Raw genomic sequence first — 9,458 nt, 5'->3', positions numbered from 1 at the left:
CTCGGCTGCCTGGCGTATGCAACATGACACTGATCACACATGCTAGGCTATTAGTTCTCACGTAGCTTTTTGTGCTCAAAGGAGACAATGGGGCCAGAATGGGGCGGCACAATGGATGGGCTGTCCCGCAGTCATACCCCCCACCCCCCCCGATGTGACACTAATGCTATATTCCTTGTTTTCATTCTCCTTTCATCAGATGATATAGAGGAGAAACACACATAATTGTGTGTTGATACAGGTGATACAACATAGGGTGGCCATAGGGTGGCCATAGGGTGGTCATAGGGTGGCCATAGTGTGGACATAGGGTGGCCATAGTGTGGTCATAGGGTGGCCATAGGGTGGCTATAGGGTGGCCATAGGGTGGCCTAGGGTGGAAATAGGGTGGCCATAGGGTGGCCTAGGGTGGAAATAGGGTGGCCATAGGGTGGCCATAGTGTGGTCATAGGGTGGCCATAGGGTGGCCATAGGGTGGCCATAGGGTGGCTATAGTGTGGCCATAGGGTGGCCATAGGGTGGCCTAGGGTGGAAATAGGGTGGCCTTAGGGTGGCCATAGGGTGGCCTAGGGTGGAAATAGGGTGGCCATAGGGTGGCCATAGTGTGGTCATAGGGTGGCCATAGGGTGGCCATAGGGTGGCCATAGGGTGGCTATAGTGTGGCCATAGGGTGGCCATAGAGTGGCCATAGGGTGGCCATAGGGTGGCCTAGGGTGGCCATAGGGTGGCCTAGCGTGGCCATAGGGTGGCCATAGGGTGGCCTAGGGTGGCCATAGGGTGGCCCGGACCATCAGACAAGAAAATGTGTTTATGCACTCTGTTTTCCTCCTAAATCGTTTTCTTATTAATCTCACGTACCGCACAGTGCGACACACCAGATGCCGGCACACACACACACACACACACAGACACACACACACACACAGACACACACACACACAGCGGCAAACAAAAGCTAGTTGCAGCCTGGTCTGGTGGATTAAGGGTTTAATCCCTCACAGCAAGAGGGAAGATGAGATTGTGGTCTCCGGCGTGTGAGGCCAATGGTAGAGGTGGTGGAGGCCAATGAGATCTGGTCCTAGCGTCCAGCTGAAGGTGCTTCCTCAACTAACTCTCCTGGAATTGCACTCGTTGACCTTCTCTTCACTCCTCTTAAGTTTGTTCCATCTATTCCACGTCCATCAGGTTCATAGAACAGCATAGAAAACGCTGGGTGGATGACATCTTGTACCCCCCATCCTTAAACCCCTGTGTGAGTCACAAAAGTAAGCATCCCTCCAAAGGTAAACGTTTTTTATACGCGGCTCCTGTCTCGGAGGTCATCAGACGTTTTCCTGCATTTCCCTCATCAAGGCATGAGAAAGCTCGTCTTATTTTGTCCTCCATCTTGGCTGACTTGGACCAAACATTCAGTAATCAAACCAGCTTGGCCGACGTAGCAAAGACTAAAATAAGACCAGTTGGTCAAATAAAACAATTCACGGCCAAATGACGAAGGCCAGGATTGGGAATTACACAACAGCCACATTTTATTCCGAGCTGCCGTTTTACACCAAATGAACCTCGCCAGGCGTGGGAGCTAATTGTGGCTCCTTCTGTTCAAGATTTGTTTGTCCTCATCATCAGGAGGAATATCTGATCCACCATCCCAACTAATGGCTGATATAAAAGATGACAACTCCATGCCTGGATGAGCTCAATCATTCCAGACGAGGTGAAGTCATTCTCATTCCGAGCACTTTCACGGCTTATGGAGGCTCCCGACTGACTTCCCAGTCTACCTCAGCATAAAACCGCTTTTCCACAGCAGGACGGCAGGTGACTTGCAGGCTGCTTCCTTTTCAGAGTCACCAGTTTCAAAGTCATCTTTTCATCCTGGTACCAGCCGTTATTGCATATTATTTTTCCCAGGAAGCGCTGCTCTATCCGTGCTTAAGCATGACAATCATTTGCTTTTGTCAGGAAGTTTGCTTCTTCTGCTGGAATGGAACTTCTCAGATGTCGGCTATACGCGTACTTCATTCCTGGTGGACTTAAAAGATGTCAAATAAGAGCTGCTTCTCCTCCGTCTCCCGTTCTCGGAGGCCAGGTATCCGGAAAAAGTCCGTTAAAACTATTAATGAAGATGAACGATTCTTATTCTGGAAGAAAATACATTTGCTAATTTGAGGCAGGTTTTACCACAACAACCTGAGGTTACACGCTAGCATGCTAATGAGGTCACCTTGGCTGCATGTCAGAACCCCTTGATGACGTGTTCTTCATCCAGGAGTGCGGTTCCTCCTCGTCGCCCTCATTTGGTCATCAAAGTGGCCTCCATGATGACACCAAAGAAACCGTAGTCAGTCGATTGGAAACACGAACGCCACCAACGTCTCATTAGACGCTCACATCTCAGGGCTCAGGTATTCTTCTGGCCGTCTCATTACGGTAACAGAAGACGCACCAACGCACTCTAACATCAAAAGATGCTGCTTGATGACGGAGGGCACGACCCAGGTGATCAGGAATGCTAATTAGCATCAAGCTAATTGAATAACCACCAAGACAGCAAAAAAACCTGCAAATACAGTTTTAACATAGTTAGAGCCCCACAGATATAAAGTAGCACCCCTATAGTGACCTTGACAATTGTATTACCAGATGTAGCAGACATGATAGTAATAATAAGACATAACTCACACGTTAGCATTGCTAACAACAAGTTCCTCGTTGTTGTAGTAAATAAACGATATTAGCCTATTAGCATCATCACGATGACGTTTGTCACTTGATTTGCAGGGCAGCCATCTGGCTTTTGTTTTAGCATTGTTAGCATGCTACATATTGTAAAGAACGGTAACGTGCATTCAGGGGCTTAAAGTCACATGTTCGTGCAGGAAGTCACATGACCGTAGGTTGAACTTGTGACGTGACGGCATTTGGAGAATGGCGGCCAACGGCTTGGCTGCGTGCCGCGGTATCTGCTCGAGGTCTTTTTACACTTCCTGTTTAATCTGGGCGGCCTGGTGTGCCGAAGCCAGCTGTCCTCGCCGCCCCCATCGGAGCCCCCCACCCCCCCACCCCCAGCGTGACAGCATGTAGCATGCAAGCTGAGTGGTCATTTTTTATAGCCTTTGGGGGGGGGCAGGGGGGGTAGCTGTGTGTTTTGTGCTAAGTGGAGATGGAGACAGAGACAGCTTATTGAACCTGTCAATCACGGCACAGTGGCCACATGCTAAGTACCAGGATCATCGCCAGCGTTCCGTCTTGACTGGAATTGATTGGCTGGAATTCCGTGTGGGACAACAAAGTCAACAAAGTCCGCAAATCAGGCTGACGTAAAGTTCCCTGAGGTGAGGAAACTTTTTCTGGAATCTCGGGAATTGGACCTCATGTAGCTTTGTGTTGCGTCTGATTGTCGGACTCGAACTGCTGTCTAAAGATGTTGGCTGGCTTGCAAGCCAAAGTTTTCCTCCTTCAGGGCAGGATGAAAATTCATGACTGCAACCGTTGCTTCCCACATCGGAGTCTTTCATTTACTGCAATTTTCCACTTCCATGAACGTCCATCCACATATTCCGACCACAAGCATCAATAGCAACCATTCCCACGGTCAAAGCGCTACGCTAATTAAAAGCAGAGACGACAACACGGCGAGCTGAGTGGAACGAGCAGGGGAACCCTGACACCCGGGAGCAAACTAACAAGAGGAGGAGGAGGAGGAGGAGGAGGAGACACGAGGCCCACTTTCACTCGGTGCTCCTGCTCGGTTGTCAACGTGGAATCGTTCAGCCAAGGCTGCTCCCGCCCGAGTGATCCGATTGTTCATGAACTTCCCATCAATTATGCATCATCCATGGCATCCACAGCTTCTTCTCAATTGATTCCCATTAATGGAGCAAACAAAAGACCTGAGAGGAAAACCGGAGAGCGGAAACATTTGATCCGAGTGTCGCCTTCATGCGTGAGGAAGGAGCTCATTCTTAACTGCTGTACTACAGTACTACTACTGTAGTACTACTGTAGTACACACGCTTTGCTGCACGGCTGCATGCTTTAGCCCCGGTTGCGCAATCATAACAACATTCCGTTGGGACGCGACACCAAATATTTGGTCCTGATTTGGAGGACTGCAGAAGGAATTCCAAAGCTCAATTACTCTCAACATAATATTGTGGTCAATATAAATTATACATATAATATACATATACATTTATCAATATATCTATCCCCATATTTCTGCCCCCCAGTGGTGGGATGACAGAAAATAATTAAGAACCACTGCTTTAATTGCTACTCATAGAATCCCTGACAATACATACACACCTAGCACAATCAGAGTTGCACAACACTTACATACGACTCATGGAAAAGTCAGCAGCAATTTTACAAAAAGAAAGTCTAAATATTGAGACTAATTCTGTAATCTAGCAACAAAAAGTCATCATTTTACCGGAATAACTTTAGGAAAAACTACATTGTTTTAGTAGCATAAACTTGAAATAGTAGAAAGCAAAAAGGTTCACATTTTGGGACAAGTTCTAATATTACAAAAATAATGTTTGTTGTAATGATTATTGCCGTGCATGCTGGGACGGGGGATGGCACGTACCAGGAGTCACCGCAGTTCACCACATCATGGCCGCCCCCATTTCCTCCATTATTGTTTTTCCTTTCCTCCCTCCTGCTTCCCGTCCTTATGTTGTCGTTTACTCAGCTAATAAGTGAGCCCACAGCAGGAGGGCCGCATATTCAATTACAGTTAACCCACATGTCATTGTTTGGTGTGGAATGCACGGCCATCTTTTATGGGCATCAACATATGGATGAGCTAAGCTGCTGGGGAGGAGAAAAGGCCAACTGTTCTCTCTAATTAACACGCTCGTCTCCAAACAAGGACAAAGGAGACAAAGCTGCAGGCAAACATGGCTAACGTGGCAAACGTGGCAAACGTGGCAAACGTGGCAAACGTGGCAAACGTGGCAAACGTGGCAAACGTGGCAAACGTGGCTAACGTGGCTAACGTGGCTAACGTGGCTAACGTGGCTAACATGGCTAACATGGCTAACATGGCTAACATTGCTAACATGGCAAACATGGCTAACATGGCAAACATGGCTAACATGGCTAACATGGCAAACATGGCTAACATGGCGAACATGGCGAACATGGCTAACATGGCAAACATGGCTAACATGGCTAACATGGCAAACATGGCTAACATGGCTAACATGGCTAACATGGCTAACATGGCTAACATGCTAACATGGCTAACATGGCTAACATGGCTAACATGGCTAACATGGCTAACATGGCTAACATTGCTAACATTGCTAACATGGCTAACATGGCTAACATGGCAAACATGGCAAACATGGCAAACATGGCTAACATGGCTAACATGGCTAACATGGCAAACATGGCTAACATGGCTAACATGGCAAACATGGCTAACATGGCTAACATGGCTAACATGGCAAACATGGCTAACATGGCTAACATGGCAAACATGGCAAACATGGCTAACATGGCTAACATGGCTAACATGGCTAACATGCGGCCTTGTGAGGGGAGAGGACATGCTGCCCTGAGGAAGATGAAGATGGGGAAAGGATGAAGGTTTTATGGCAGTCACCTGGTGCCCATCGCATGGCAAAAAATAGACGGGAATTCTCACTATTCTCACTTAAATAAAATACATTGGGGGGGGGGGGGCTTGTTAAAGCCATGGAAGAATATTGTAAATAGTACGTGTTGACTAAAAGACCAACAACATGTCTTCACAAGTATTCACCATCAATCTACAGCCGCTGGTAGATGACTCCACATCCACATCCACAACCCCCCCCTCCCCCTCCACACGTCCCTCAAGTGCTTCCATGACTGAATGGAAAGTGGGAGGCAGCTAAAAACTAAATAGAAGCTCTTCTTTGAAGTGAGGGAGAGATTGTCAAGCGGCCTGTCTGAGCTTGTAGTGATGTAGTCCATCATTCACACCAGGAACCACCACCACCACCACCACCACCACCACAACCACAACCACAACCAGAACCACAACCAGGGGTCCTCAAAGGCAGCATCGACACAACACACGGCGAGCGAAAAAAGAGGCGGTGTGGGCGGAGAGAATCTAACACTCACCTTTTCTTGTTGTGTGTCAGGTGTCTAAAAACAGACAAAGAGGGAAGAGACAGCACATTAGGTGGGGGGGGGGGCACGTGATGCAACCATGCAAGCTCTTAATGGGGGCTGAGAAGTCCCACAGTGGAAAGAAGAATGGAAAAAAGTCAAGGACTTGTTTACCAGCAGACTGGAGACTAGTGTGGTGATATATATATATATATATACTATATACATATATATCACACAATATATATATATATATATATACTATATACATATATATCACACAATATATATATATTTATCACACAATCTGATGACATAACTTTACCTTGAGGAGAACAACATCAATACGAAGATCTAATTAGATGATGCAAGCGTGGGTGACGACTTAATAAGAATATTTGAGCCCAGTCCAATTCAATGTAAATGATCACATCATATCATATCATATCATATCATATCCATATGAATGCTTACTATAATACTATAATTGTGGCAGCTCCGTTGTACGTAAATATTCCCACGGGTGTACATGTTGAAGGTACTTTTCCCATCATTTCTAAAGTGTGCCGCTGATGGCGATGAGGGTTAGAAGCCATAAAATCATCCTCACGGCTGCCATGCATCACCCCCCCCCCTTCCATCACGTCTTCATAGCCCCCCCCCCTTTTTTCCATATTCAACCACTTTATGATAACCTCAGCTGACTGCAGAGAATATCTCCCAAATGATTAAGAGGCCCAGACGTGACAAAGGAGGCCCTTCAAATGCAAGAACGGAGAAGCTTCCATTGATGGTAAAAGGAAGCCTGAAACAGGAAGTGGAATTCCAGTTGATAAAAAAGTGAGAACGTGATGGACCTCAGACGATTCACCTCAAGTTAATCCTGAGCTAATGGCTCAGGGGATGGAGGAATTGGGCGCGTGAGGAGGCTTGGAAAAGCCCCCCAGTCTTAATCTAAAGCCAATGATTGTCTGCGTGAGGGCAGGGGGGGTCCCGTCCCCCCCCCATTAATATACTGGCTGAGTTGTCACTGCAGAACCTCGCTCTGCCGCTTTCAGAAAACAGCAGCTGGCGCCAGGAGATGAGCTAGCACGGCCGTGCCGTGTGCGTGACCTTACATCCTAACTGGTACCGGGTGGTGTGGGGGGGGGGGGGGTGAAGTGGGGGGGCTCGGCGATCCGTAGAAGCAATCATGAGGCCAACACACACGCTACAGAACATACGGCCAACCGTACAAAGTGCTGGCTACTCGGTTTCAATTTGGAGGCCAGCTGGGACTCGGTGACACGTGGATATTTCACTCGCCCTTTGGCCCAACCCCCCCCCCCCCCCCCCCCACAACCCCCCATTATGGTAACTTATGGAGTCGTTCAACGTTTTTAGTGCAGGAGAAAAGAAGACAGAAGAGCTTGGAAGAGCACCTCAGGTTGGAGCTTCAACATCTCAGACTGGCTGACTCACGCTGACAGAAGCGGTTGTCAACATAAGCGGGAGCCATGATTATTCAAGTAGAGACTGAGGGCAGTACGGCCAAGTCTAATACAATGGAACCCATCTAAGTCCAAGTCTTTGGGCTTGGACTCTTGTCCCAGGTATCAATTTGTACAGATATAGTAGTGTACAGATATATAGTAGTACAGTAGTAGAGTACAATAGATATAGAGTAGTACAGTAGTAGAGTACAGTACATATCCAGTAGTACCGTATCGCAGTAGGGTTAAGTAACCATACCCTTCAATGGCAGCCCAACCATTCCAAGGCTAGAGGAACTAGCACAGCAACCGGCTGTACAAAAGTCAACTACATGAACAACTACACTACCAACTACACGACCAACTACACGACCAACTACACTACCAACTACACGACCAACTACACGACCAAGTACACGACCAAGTACACTACCAACCACACGACCAACTACACTACCAACTACACGACCAACTACACGACCAACTACATGACCAACTACACTACCAACTACACTACCAACTACACGACCAAGTACACTACCAAGTACACTACCAACTACACTACCAACTACACAACCAACTACACTACCAACTACACGACCAACTACGCTCATACGTGGAGGCCTCCTGTTGAAATCAAACGAGCGGCCATCTTTCACGGCTGGCTGGTGTGCACGCCACTATCTGTGGCAGACATCTTGTGGTGTCATTTTTCCATCCCGTGGTTGCTTATCTGTTTCCTGGTTCCAGTGTCTTCTGTAGCCGCCATTAAAAGTCATGTCTGACAAACGCTACGAGTAATACGACACACGCAGTCGTACACGCCGTCCTCCCTGGCGATGCGTGAAAGTCTGCCAAAGCTCGGCAGCTTGAAGATTGTGTCCTTTTTACCGAGCAGATGATTTGATCCGAGAGAGAAGAAGACGGCATCAAAATATAAAAATACATTTGGCCATCTGTGATCTAAAGATGCAAATAATCAGTCACGGAAATGAAGCCATTAAAGAGACATAAAAATCATTTCAATCCAAAATCAAAGTAAAAAAAGATGGCGTCCAAAGCGAAGCCTGACCCTTAAGGGACAGACGATGAAGGACAGATTTAACAAGCAGAATTTAAGTTTGGATAAAATCCGTTTGCAGAAGTTGTGAAAGAGACGGCAAAAAGTCTTACCTGCACGGTGTCTCTATGGTGTTCGATTCCTGCCCCAACTGTGAAGGACAGTCATTGTTCATAGTTGACCCTTAAAGCGCCCACGTTGGTTTATAAATACATAACTTTATGTAACAAAGTCATGGAGAACAGTCCACATGTTCACACAATCATCTTCATGAATCTACAGGGAGACAAAATGAGCCTGTGGGTTTGAACGTGGAGGCGTCTCGGTTGAGGTCTATAAATAGCGCAGTCATCACCTAAAAACAACCACTTTTGAGCAGGAGAAAAATGAGCTCTATTTCTGTAGCAGCACATTTGGAAACGCCCTAAATAGATCAGAGCCCAGACCGGCTGAGGTACCACGTGGAGTATCAGCATCGGGTCCTGCAGGCTGACTTGTGGTCCGCTTAGCAGTAGCGGACGGATGTGCAGGTCAGGGTACGAGTGCAGGGAAGTGCCGTCCTCATCTATAAAGCATACAGAGCTTCCCATTATCTACAGTATCCACTTTAATATTTCACTATCTACACTGCAGAACATGCATCTGCAGAGATGACGGGCTGGAAGATGATGCACCGCAGATGGGGGGGGGCATAAAAGCACATTCATCTTAATTCTAGTTAGCACTTTCTCTCGTCAGTCGTCTACCTGGCGTCCAGGAGAAGGACATTTCCTCCTCATTATTTATAAGCTGCAATTGATGCCTTCTCCTTTCCG

General features: G+C 47.2%; 1 long non-coding RNA gene across 1 annotated transcript; it reads right to left on the bottom strand.

Annotated features, from left to right (window-relative positions):
• Window positions 1-1,529: 1,529 nt before the first annotated feature.
• LOC144898541 (uncharacterized) lies at window positions 1,530-9,254 on the bottom strand. Its single transcript, XR_013627432.1, has 6 exons — window positions 8,999-9,254; window positions 8,757-8,919; window positions 6,124-6,147; window positions 2,392-2,560; window positions 2,225-2,314; window positions 1,530-2,141 (listed from the first exon to the last, which is right to left on the bottom strand). It is a non-coding gene; the product is annotated as an uncharacterized LOC144898541 (long non-coding RNA).
• Window positions 9,255-9,458: the final 204 nt, after the last annotated feature.

Source organism: Doryrhamphus excisus, linkage group LG6 (assembly GCF_037039965.1).
Source record: "Doryrhamphus excisus strain RoL-2023G ecotype Guam linkage group LG6, RoL_Dexc_Guam_v1.1, whole genome shotgun sequence".
Classification (NCBI taxonomy): Eukaryota; Metazoa; Chordata; class Actinopteri; order Syngnathiformes; family Syngnathidae; genus Doryrhamphus; species Doryrhamphus excisus.
The sequence above is the reverse complement of the archived record's forward strand: the minus strand, read 5'-3'. Positions and strand labels throughout refer to the sequence as shown.